Source organism: Oncorhynchus masou, chromosome 33 (assembly GCF_036934945.1).
Source record: "Oncorhynchus masou masou isolate Uvic2021 chromosome 33, UVic_Omas_1.1, whole genome shotgun sequence".
NCBI classification, from domain to species: domain Eukaryota; kingdom Metazoa; phylum Chordata; class Actinopteri; order Salmoniformes; family Salmonidae; genus Oncorhynchus; species Oncorhynchus masou.
In genome coordinates, this window is record NC_088244.1 from 16,900,642 (window position 1) to 16,913,846 (window position 13,205).

The 13,205-nt window shown below is 45.7% G+C and overlaps 1 protein-coding gene across 3 annotated transcripts in view; it reads left to right on the forward strand.

The window, feature by feature from the left end:
* Positions 1 to 1,600: 1,600 nt before the first annotated feature.
* LOC135527903 (poly(rC)-binding protein 4-like) overlaps positions 1,601 to 13,205 on the forward strand; it is a 104,799-nt gene continuing 93,194 nt past the window's right edge. For all 3 annotated transcript variants that reach the window (XM_064956548.1, XM_064956547.1, XM_064956549.1), the window contains exon 1: positions 1,601 to 1,872. The gene's annotated coding sequence lies outside the window, so the exon portion shown is untranslated. The remainder of the gene's footprint in view (positions 1,873 to 13,205) is intronic.

Sequence of the window (13,205 nt, forward strand, 5' to 3'; positions counted from 1 at the left end):
GAAAACCAGGAAAAGGAAAACCAACCAACAAGTGCTCAGCATAAGTGGGAACTCCTTCAAGACTGTTGGAAAAGCATTCCAGGTGAAGCTGATTGAGAGAATGCCAAGAGTGTGCAATGCTGGCATCAAGGCAAAGGGTGGCTACTTTGAAGAATCTCAGATATTGTCAGCGTGTGCGCTACTGGTGTTGAAGTCAAGTGCAGGAGAGCAGAGAGTTGTGCTCTACTGGTGTTGAAGTCAGGTGCAGGAGAGCAGAGAGTTGTGCGCTACTGGTGTTGAAGTCAGGTGTAACAATTAAACATACTCCGGGTTGAAATATAGTACCCGGGGCAAAACCAGCTAGGTGCGTCAATACAAAACACGTAACAAAACAATGTCACACAAAGACATGGGGCGAACAGAGGAATATATATACAGTATATACATATGCAGTTGATTAGGGAATGTACACCAGGTGTGCGGGAACAAGACAAAACAAATGGAACAATGAAAAATGGAGCAGCGATGGCTAGAAGGCCGGTGACATCGACCGCTGAACGCAGCCCGAACAAGGGGGGGGGGGGTGGGGGGGGGCGACTTCGGAGGAAGTCGTGACAGATATGAAATATATTTTATGAAACAAAAAGAAACACTTTTTTGGTTACTACATGATTCCATTTGTGTTATTTCATAGTTTTGATTTATTCACTATTATACTACAATGTAGAAATTGGTTGAAAAATTAAAACCCTTGAATATATATTTATGTATTTATTTATTTTGGACTCTGATGTTGCTTGTTCTTTTATTTGGGGGATTTGTGTGTATTGCTTCGTATTGCAAACATTACTTGCTAGGTATGTTTCACTGTTGGAGCAAGAAACATAAGCATTTAGCTGGACCTGCGATAGATAACATCTGCAAAATATATATACACGACCAATACAATTTTATTTGATACGAAATCACATTCCACAGAGTTAAACATCATTAAACAACATCATTTAAGTCCATATCATATAGTAACTCTCTAACTTGATCCATAGCAAATTAAGAATGTGCAATGAAATGTTATTGTTCTAGCAGAATAAAAAGTTAGTGCAATTTGCGTAGACATTTTTCAAAACAATAGCTAAGACATTCACTAGATGGCAGTATATGAGGGCAAATAGTATGATAGCACAGCCATAATTCTGGACCGCACACAACAAACCTCCACAACCCTTTTACTATTTTTAACTTCGCCAAAGCTTTTTTACATCAACAGAATGCAAGCCATCAAGTAAGCATTGTGAACTGATGGGCACTGGTCCCAATTTCCATACAGAATGAATCATTACTTCCCATGAGCTATATGAAGCTATTCAAAGGTGACAGTTATTGTCATTTATGACGAGGTACATTTTACAAGTCATCCTATTCAACATGCGAGACTATTGGGGTCCCATCAATCGAAAAGCCTGATTGGTCAAGCGACGCACAGCGGGAAGCGTGAGATGTCCCCGAATTTATGCAGGGATCCCATGGGATAGCCATCACACAGGCTCGGGGAACAGATCACCAGCGGAGTCAGGAGTGGTTAGATAGTTGGGCAGAGTCTTTTACCCAGAGTGCACTGTAGGGTACTCACTGAAACCTTCACCTTGGTAAGCATAGCGGTCCGGAAGGGTAGTCTGTCATTCGTTTTGAGCCGCATGCATCACGCACCATCGAGCCGTCTCACTCTCCACGCACAGGCGCCTTGTACTCAGTCCTGTTTTATTCTTTCAGCGTGATACAGGGAGGAGAATCCGTATCAGCACACTGTGGAATCTAATGTGGATGCAAAACTCGGTTTTTAAAGATTCACGGGGATACTTTAGAGGAAATCTTGACGACCCTGCATGTTATCAGGTAAGATACGACTTTTGTATCATTGATTCAAGCGGTCACTTGTTATTTTTCTGGTGAATGTGCAGTGATTTGTTCAACTTCAAACACCTCTCATGTAATGTATTGCTGTGTCTTCTTCCTATTCTCAAATGCTGAACCATTTCAATTAGTGATAGAAAACTCCCTTGAGTTGTATATTGGGCCATTCGTGTAGCCTATGCCTATGTTTACCACATAATATATTAAATAAATGACAGAACACCTTTCTTTGTCTGACTATCATGGTATTTATTATTACATTTTTATAGTCTAGCATAAATGTGCTTTTAGACATTACAATTACACCTTTTTTAAATTGTTTCTACGATAAGAGAATGTGTTGCATACACACAGTATTCAAAGAAACCTGAAATGGTTGTTGCTATGTAAAGACACTGCTTTTGGCCTGAACTCCACGACATATGCTGCAATCCCGACAGATGCGTTCAATGAACAACAGTAGGCTAGTTTATTGGGATTGAGCAGACAATTGGCCCCTTGTTAATAGACGTCTTTATGATAATGAAAGATGAACCAGCTGCCTAGGCCAGTTCTAGCTACACAAAGATAGGTCTGGCTGGACTGAAAGAATAATGAGTTGACCCAAATGTATAGTGAAGTGCGCCAAGAAAAACTCTACTTCAGATTCCACCATCAGAATTTGATTTTGGCACATATGTATTTCTATACCGAACAAAAAGATAAACGCAACATGTATAGTGTTCATCCTATGTTTCATGAGGTGAAATGAAAGATCCCAGAAATGTTCCATATGCACAAAAAGATTATTTCTCTCAAATTTAGTGGACAAATTTGTTTACATCCCTGTTAGTGAGCATTTATCCTTTGCCAAGATAATCCATCCACCTGACATGTGTGGCATATCAAGAAGCTGATTAAACAGCATGATCATTACACAAGTGCATCTTGTGCTACGGACAATAAAAGGCCAATCTAAAATGTGCAGTTTTGTCACACAATAAAATGGCACAAGTTTTGAGGAAGCTTGCAATTGGCCTGCTGACTGCAGGAATGTCCACCAGAGCTGGTGCCAGAGAATTGAATGTTAATTGATCTACTATAAGCCGCCTCCAACGTTGTTTTAGAGAATTTGTCAGTATGTCCAACCGGCCTCACAACAGTAGACCACGTGTGAACACACCAGCTCAGAACTTCCACATCTGGCTTCTTCACCTGCGGGATTGTCTGAGACCAACCACCTGGACAGCTGATGGAACTGAGGAGTATTTCTGTCTGTAATAAAAAACGAAATTCTGATTGGCTGGGCCTGGCTCCCCATTGGGTGGGCCTTGTTTCCAAGTGGGTGGGCCTAAGCCTTTCCAGGCCACTCATAGCTGTGCCCATTCCCAGTCATGTAAAATCCATAGATTAGGGCCTAATTAATTAATTTAAATTGACTGATTTCCTTACATGAACTGTAACTCAGTAAAAATCATTGATATGTTTGCATGTTACGTTTATACAGTACCTGTCAAATGTTTGGACTCACCTACTCATTCTATGGGTTTTCTTTAGTTTGACTATTTTGTACATTGTAGAATAAATGTGAATAACAGTGAAGTGTGAAGAAATCAAATAATAGTGAATAATAGTGAAGACATCAAAACTATGAAATTACATGGAATCATGTAGTCACCCAAAAAGTGTTAAACAAATCAAAATATATTTTATATTTGAGATTCTTCAAAGTCGCCACCCTTTGCCTTGATGACAGCTTTGCACACTCTTGGCATTCTCCTAAGCAGAGAGAGAATTGCAAGAGTCTTTTGTATAGCCTAACTAGGTACAACTAGGGGTAACAAACAGGCTTATTGTGTACAGAACAAGCTACCAAAAACACTTATCATTTGACTCATGCAATTGTTTTATACCAAGTATTTATTTTAATCAGCAATTCTGATGTAGTGGATTCTCTGAAATACACAGGACAGTATTGTTACATTGTGTGTGTGTGTGTGTGTGTCAACCATCATTTGTTTCATTGTGCTGTAGGCTCACTATTTCTCAACCTTCTTCAACCTTTTTCCATTTAGGAGAATTGTAATCCAGCAGAAGCATTACAGTGAACAGTCACAGTCAGGCGTGTACAAAATCCATAGTTAGATTTGAAAATGTTTCAGTGATATTTGAGCATTCACTTCCATTTATAATCTGGCCTTGGTTAAAATGTGGCAATGCTGCTACCAATATCAACAATCAGCTTGACGTTGGCATTAGAGGTCTGGATCTCATACTGAAGCCTTCGCACAAACAGGATATTTAATACTGTTCAAAGTCCTCTAAAATGTTGATGATTTATTTTTCTATGACATTCTGTGTGTGTTTACCAGATGTATCAAGGACGTCCACACCTAGTAAGTTAGGCCAATCATAGCACAAAAGGCACCATTAGTTTTCAGTGGGTCAATCACCACGGACTTTCCAGGACAATAAGGTCAATGAAATAACATCCACATGTAGATCGTCTGATTAGAGAAAGCTTGGTACAAACCAACACTCCCTGGTGCAATTGGAGATGAACAGAGCTTCCTGTATTCTGTTTTTGTGTCTGTTTTCAGCTTGGTAAATCCTACACTGCTGGAAACCTGTATGACGAGAGAAATCATGCATATCAATGATCCTATATCAGTCATCTGGATTACCTTTCTCTATCTATTTTATCTCATCTTTCTGCAAGCTGAGTTTTTAACATGATCTAATTGTACCAGGAGATCTCTTGAGGTTTAGATCCTCATTTTTGAGAGTGACCTGGTATTAATGCATGCTTATATAGTGTGCCAACATAGAAAACACAGTATTAGCTCCTGATTTAAATCATTCTCTGCCAGGGATGTTTGTTCATTGAGGGAATATGAGGATAGGATAGAATACCCCCATAGAGATACGTGAGCCAGACTCTCCCTGGCAGATCGTGAGGATCAATAAAGGACAGAACTGTGTGTGTGTGACTGTGTATGTGAATGCGTGTGTGTGTTTGTGAGTGGGAGGGAGAGAGAGAGAAAGACAGAGAGAAGGATAATGTTTTCCGTGCCTGTATGTCTGTCTGTCTGTTTCTGAAAGAGAGAGAGACGGGATAGAGAGAGGGAGGGAGAGAGACCATCAGGCATGGCTGATGCTCTCAGTCTGAATGTAATTCCTTAATGCACTCCAAAAATCAAAGATCTAATAAGGACCTCTTCAATAATGAATCCCAAGCAGCATCTCTGCAGCAGCAGCAGAGGAAGGGCTGAGGGCTGAGAGGACTCATAAATAACAGGCCTGACACATGCTTCTCCAAAGGCTGGGAATTGCTAATACCCTTCCTCATTTACAACCAGGCCCTGCCTGCACTGTCAGGGAGAACAAGTACTGTCCCAGTAAATGGGAATGAAGTCATCAAGGTCTCTGTAATGCTATGCAGTACAGTAGACAGTAGCTCTGCTTAATTACCGTAAGCTGCAGACCATGGCCATCTGTATGGTGACTGTTTAAAGACATGCTCCGGTGCTTTGGTGACTAAGAAAGTACTTTTTAAACCTCCCGCTTTGGGCTGGATGTGTCAATGTGTAGTTCATACATGGATAATCTTTGTGAAGAATTACTGTTTTATCTCAATAAGACACGAAATCCCTAGTTTGAAAGAGACTGTTTTCTTCCAGAGTTTCAGAAAAGGAGGAGAAGGAATGTGGAGGTCTTGAGGGGATTTGTTTTTAAGGATGCAGGCTCATTAGGTGAAAGGGATACAAGCAAAACTGAGTCATACAGGTTTTATCCAAATATTCAATTTAAGCAATAAGACACGAAGGGGTGTGGTATATGCCAATATACCACGGCTAAGGACTGTTCTTTTTGCACGACACAACGCGGCGTGCCTGGACACAGCCCTTAGCTGTGGTATATTGGTCATATACCATAAACCCCTGTGGTGCCTTATCGCTATTATAAACTGGTTGCCAACCTAATTAGAGCAGTAAAAATAAATATTTTGTCATACCCCTGGTATACGGTCTGATATACCACAGCTGTCAGCCAATCAGCATTCAGGGCTTGAACCACCCAGTTTATAATCAATTGTTTTTTATTGTTCTATCCCTCATTATGTCCAGACTGTTGACTTGTATTAAAATATAAAGGTTCGAACCTGTTGACATGACAGCAGAACTTTAATAGTTACAGTCAGTTATGTTCAGTCTTGTATTATTTGTTGTCACAGGGGTTTTCATATTACACACATTTTTTTCTCTGTGTATTTGAGGCAAAAACCCTTGTAGCAATTAACTCGTATTTACAGTAAGTCCATTAACCTGCGTTTGTTAGTGTGGAACACAGTATTAGGAAGGTGTTCTTAATGTTTTGTACACTAGGTGTAGACTCTGTCATGACGTTGGCCTCTTTGGGTATAGCAAGCCCCATCCCCCTCTCCCTGCCTCCCCCTTTCCTCCTTCAACTAGGTTGCTGTGGTCAGAGAGACGTCGTAAATTCCTGAGGATCTCCTCATGGACACACAGTATAGAGAGAGGACAAAGGAAATCCTTCCACCTCACAGAACTTGAGGTACGAACAAATTTCATGTTCCGGAGAAAGTATAAAAGATCGGTGAAGAATCCAGCTACGAACTGGTCCGTTTGTCACAACTTGGGGAAGCTCATGGGAGACGGTGTGGCCACATTACCATAATGCTGTTTATATAATAGCCTCAGATATGAGGTTTACATCTAATTGTTGTATAAGATGAATGAGTGAGTTTGATACTGTTTGTATAATTGTGTAATATGATTTTGGACTGTTTAATGAAGAAAAATACAATTCCCTTTTGATTTGAACTAAATCAGAAGACTGCCCCTGAGCCCAGTTAGGGTCAGGCCTCCTGGGACAGCCCTTTTTCGGCCCTTCCGAATGAACCCCCACTCGGGTTTTCGATCAGCAGACCGAGCTTACCTCAATTACGAGATGGCTAAAGGTTGCAGACCATGTTTTTCTCCATTAGGCGGACAAAGGTTGTAGACCATTGCTGAATCTTTTAACAATACCACGTGGTTAAACTCTTAGACTATCGATACCGACAGAATAAGAACAAGTCTTTGATATTAATTACTAGTCTGCAGCTAGGAATTCGGTATCATTGAACGCGAAGAACGACAACCGCCGAAACATCCATAATATGACGAATGTCACTCTGAACTATCCCCTCTAACCACGACAGAGAGAGAGAGGGAGAGAGACGGACAATTCTACAAAAGAAATTAACTTTTCACCAGCGATCAAGACGACACACAGAGCATAAATATATATATTGATTGCAATTGTTCCCGAATGAGTGAGCGTTCATGTGCAAAGGATTAGCATTTAAATTGTTATAATTATCACTTTGTAGTGACTTCTTAGTCAACCCCGATGCCGCCATTCTGGTGTAGCCCACGGGGGCACATTCTCATTTCATGTAACCACATTTACCTTGTTTGTTTATGCATTTCTGTGAATGACTTAGTTAGTAATAAATAAATGATTTAAGACAATTGATGTATGGATGACTCATAGTGAAGACTGGGTTCGTGCAGATAACCAACAATTTATGACGTTTGGAATGAGACTAACGTGAGGTAAAGTAAATAATTCATTAATTCGAAGACTAATTGATCAGATAAAATATCTGAAAGGTTATTTTAGGAAATGATAACTTTGTAATCTGAATATTTTTCCTTGGTGCCCCGACTTCCTAGTAATTACGGTTACATGATTAATCAGTCTAATCGTGTAATAACTAATTACAGAGACTCTTTGATAAAAACTATCAGTCTTCAGTTAATGATAGTAAAGACACGACAACTCCAATTCCTCCCACATACTTGGCATCTTCAATGGAAATAGATTTTGTGTTGCAAGTACTGCTTTCTTCAGCACATATTTTGACAAGATGTGGGAGCCTTGTTTTTAGAGCTCCACTATGAAATACTACCGATTTGCAATGCATTGATATGTGAACCGTTTGTCATAAGGCTTGAGCAGTGCACAATAAATGCAACTCAATTTCTAGACCATCTTGTTTGGCTATGAGGAGTTACTCTTTGCGAAATGCAACGTGATAGTCTTGCTCCCTTCACTATCCCAGGTATGAACCCGAATAGCTGACATAGCCGATGGGAGTTTCTCATGACAACACTTTCCTGTATTTAATGTATCTCTGCTAGGCTCCTCACCCTGCACAGCCAAACCCCATCACTCCTGTAGATGCACTAAGGGCTCAATTCAATCTAACCTGCTCTGCGGTATTTACAGAGTAGTTCTTTGGTTAAAATAAATTACAGATTGTTTTACTACTACTACTTGTAATAATAATAATAATTACGTGGGTGCGTATATTTGTCCTATTTCCCACATGTAGAAATATTTATTATACGCACATGTGAATTGGAAATGTGTTTTTTGCATATCCAACTCATCATGAGACACTCTCGGTGAGATTACGGTCATGGTCGTCTACTGCTGCCTGCTGCTACTATTACTACTGCCGCTAATACTACTACTTCTGCTTCTACTACTACTACTGCTGCTAATACTACTACTGCTGCTGCTACTGCTGCTACTACTACTACTGCTGCGGCAACTGCTACGGCTGCAATTGCTGCTGCTGCTGCATACAAGCGGCTGCTGCTACTACTGCTGTTGCTGCTGCTGGCTGCTGCGGCGGCTACTACGCTGCTGCTGCTGCTGGTGCTGGTGCTTGGCGGCTACTGCTGTTCGGCGGCTGCAACAGCTGCTATTACTGCTGCTGCCGCCACCGCCGCCGCCATACTGCTGCTGCTACACCACCGCCGCTGCCACCACCGTCAAACGCTGCTTAGCTGTTTGGCACCGCCGCCGCCACTGCTGCTATTACTACTACTGCTGCGCTAATCACTGCTGCTGCTACTACTACTACTGCTGCTATTTACTACTACTGCTGCCGCAACACCTGCTGCTGCTACTACTACTACCGTTGCCGCTGCCACCGCCGCTAACCACCACCGCCGCCCGTTGCCGCTGCCGCCATTACCACCGCTGCCCACCACCGCCGCCGTTGCTGCTGCCACCACCGCCGCCATTAACACCGCCGGATACCGCTGCTGGTTTGCACCATCACTGTTACCATTGCTGCCGCCATTACCACCACCGCTGCCTACCATTACCACCACCCGCCGTCACCGCCACCGCCGCCGCCACCACTGCCACCGCCGCCACCGCCAATGCCGCACCGCCGCCACTACCAATACCGCCGCCACCACCGCTAATAACACCGCCGCCGCCACCACCGCCGTTGCCGCGCCGCCGCCACCGCCGTTATCACCACCGCCACCACTACCCCCGCCGCTGCCAATACCTACCGCCGCTGCCAACACTACCACCGCTGCCACCGCCGTTGCCGCCATTACCACCACCGCCGCCGCCCACTACCGTTGCCACCGCCGCGCCACCGCCGCTGCCACACCACCATTACCACCGCCGCCACCGCCGCCATTACACCGCCGCCGCCACCGCCGGATGCCACCACCGCCGCTTCACCCGCTACCGCCACCACCGCGCTGCCACCGCCGCCACTACCACTACCGCGCCGCCGCCACCACAAGGCTAATACTCACCACCGCTGGCGCACGCTGCTGCTACCACCACCACCGCCGCTAACACCGCTGCCACCGCCGTTGCCGCCAATACCACCACCACCTATTACTACCGCTGCCATTACCACCATTGCCCGCTGCCACCGCCGCCACCACCACCACCGCTACCACCGCTGGATGCCGCTGCTGCTGCCACCGCCGCCAACCACCGCTACCATTGCCGCCACTACCACAACCACAAACCTGCCGCTGATGCCGCCGCCGCGTTACCGCAACCACCACCGCTGCCGCCACTACCACCACCGCTGCCGCCACTACTCACTACCCGCCGCCACTGCCACTACTACCCGCCACTGCCACTACCTGCACCGCTGCTGCTGCCACCAGCAGCAGCAGCGCCGCCACTGCACCTTCAGCGGCGGCCGCTGCCGGCCACAGCACCGCCAGCACCGCCGCCGCCATCACGTGCGGCAGCACAGCACCGCCGCTGTTACCACCGCCACCATCACCGGCGGCTGCACTGCCGCGCGGTTGCTGCTGCCGGCGGCGGCAGCGGCGGCGCTGCTGCCATGGCGGCTGGTGCTCGGGTGGCTGCTGCTGCCACCTGCTGTTACCGCTGCTATTACTACTGCTGCTGCGGCACGCGCCGCCACCACTACTGCACCACCACCGCCGCCGCTACAGCTGCGTTGCCGCCGCTGTTACCTACCACCGCTGGCAACACGGCGCTGCGCCGCTAATTGCTACATTACCGTCAACCCGCCGCCACCGCCGCTACCACCAATACCGCCAACCGCTGCCTAACACCACTACCGCTGCCACCGCTGCTGCTACCACTACCACCGCCGCTAATACCACCGCTGCCACCACCGCGCCGCTAATGCTACCACCATTACCACCGCATTACACCAGATGCTACACCGCGCTGACGTTGCCGGGCTGCCATACCGCTACTTACTACCGCCGCTCACTAACCGCCGCTGCCACTTACCACCGCCAGTTACTGCAAACTACTACTGCTGTTGCTGCTGCTAACTGACGCGCTGCTGGCACGGCTTGGCTGCCGCGCTACCACCACCTAACTACTGGCTACTACTGCTGCTGCTACTACCGCCGCTACCACTACCACCACCGCCTGCTGCTACTGCTGCTGCTGCTGCTTAGCGCAACGCCAGCGGCGGCGGCGGCTTCACCACTACCACCGCCGCCACCACTACTATTTAACACCACAATTACCAACAGCCGCCAATTGCTAGCAGCGGCATTACTACTACTACTGCTGCTACTACTGCTACAGCGCCTACTGTTACTACTACTACTACTAATACCACTACTACTGCTACCACTACTACTACTACAACTGCTACTGCTACTACTACTTACTACAACTACTACCGCTGCTAATACCGCTACTAACTACTACTGCTACCATTACCACCGCTACTGCTGCTACTACTAACTACTACAATACCACCACCGCTGCTACTACTTGCCGCAACTACTACTACTATTTCTGTTACTGCAAGCTACTGCTACTACTACTGATGCTGCTACTAATACTACTTACTACTACTACTCACTGCTGCTACTACTACCGCTACTACTACTACTACTACTACTACTACTGCTACTGCTTACTACTACTGCTGCTATAACTGCTACTGATGCTACTGCTACTCGATGCTGCTGATGCTGCTGCTGCTACCACTGCTGCTACTACTACTACTACAACTGCTACTGCTGCTGCTACTACTACTGCTACACTATCATTTCTGCTACTGAACTGCTGCTGCTACTACTGCTGCTTCTGGCTACGCTGCTGCCGGCTGCTGCTGCTGCTACTACTACTACTACTGCTACTGCTGCTGCTGCTACTACTGCTGCTGGCAACGCTGCTGCTGCTACTGCTGCTGCTGCTGCTTTCACTACTGCTGCTGCTGCTACTTCTACTACTGCTGCTGCTGCTGCTGCTGCTGCTGCTGCTGCTGCTGCTACTGCTGTTACTGCTGCTGCTACTTCTACTGCTGCTGCTGCTGCTGCTGCTACTGGCTGCTGCTGCTGCTGCGCTGCTGCTGCTGCTGCTGCTGCTGCTGCTGCTGCTGCTGCTGCTGTTGCTGCTGCTGCTGCTGCTGCTGCTACTGCTACTACTACTGCTGCTGCTGCTACTACTGCTGCTGCTACTACTGCTGCTGCTGCTGCTACTGCTACTGCTACTGCTGCTACTACTACTACTGCTACTGCTGCTACTGCTACTACTACTGCTGCTACTGCTGCTACTGCTACTGCTACTACTACTACTGCTGCTGCTGCTGCTACTACTACTGCTGCTGCTACTACTGCTGCTGCTGCTACTGCTACTACTTCTACTACTACTACTGCTACTACTACTACTACTACTACTACTACTACTACTACTGCCTCTTAAGTTGAATTAAATTCCAACTTAATTATTAAATTCCAATACCATGAGGATGGTTTATACAGGGCAGTATTTTACAGTTTTAAATCAGTCAGCAGACACTATTATGTAGACAGACTTACAAGCAGTGCATAGGCCCACAGTGAGGGGGCTGAACTGCTACAATACACACCACAGCACTTCAAAAGTAAGTGATGAGGATAGAGTAGTGTGTATATACGAAGGGCATGAGTCTTAGTGGCAGTAATCCGCTTTGCTCTGTGGAGACAGTCTACAAGGCAGTGAAGGTTTCTCTTTCAACCGGCCATCTGCATCAGTGTGTGTTTTTGCATCGGCGGCTGGGGTGGAGATTTTTATCCCTCCCCCATCCTCAGCTGCTGAGCGCCTGAAATATTTAACATGGACTGCACTATTTTTGGATTTGTGCTCCGTTTGTTTTGAAGCTTATCTAATAATAACCTATTGTGTTTCATCCCACCGCAAATGGTGTTTTTTGGTGTAATTATGCCATTCTCAGACTTCTTTGGTAAACTGAGGCAAAGTGTGCTTTACCAATGAGGGGTGTAATGCCATTGTCAATATGATGCAAGGTTACTTTGAATGAGGGCAGAGGTTTAGAATGTACAGTATGTGGCGCCAAATGCCATTCCATTCTATTTAATGTGAAGGTATTTTAGTATTGTTTGTCCTTTTACAAAGTAAGTCGGTCTCTCGCTGACTCTTTTGGGCCTCTCTGGGCAAATTGTTGTGTTAGATTTCAGAACAACATAAGCACTGAAAGCACTGAAAGCTATCTCTCAAATGAAATCAAAGTACTGAAGCATATGTTCTAGGTCTACTGTGCTGGAAAAGTCTGTCCACACTGAAAGTCCATCTTACGATCAGTTAATCTAGTCATACTTCATAGTTCAAGCTTCTCCTTTTCTTGACTTCTTTTTTTCTGTGTATGTCTCTCCCCATCTCTGTGTCTCCTCCCCTCTGTCTCGCTCGCTCTATATATCTCTCTGTCTCACTCTCTTTCTCTCGTTCTCTTTCTCTCGTTCTCTTTGTCTCGTTCTCTTTGTCCCTCTCTCTCTCTTCTCTCTCCTCTCCTGACTGCTCTCCAGTGAGATGTCAGATTCTCTGACTCATGTTCTGGATCGGAGGATGGGAGGAAGGGAGGAAGGGAGGAGGGAAGAAAGGATGAAAGAGCAGATGAAGAGGGGGAATGTCATTTTGAAGAAATGGAGAATGGCCTTCGTCCAGTGGGATAAATGCTTGAGTTAATACCTTGCCAAAGTGTATTCAGTACGATGCCAAAG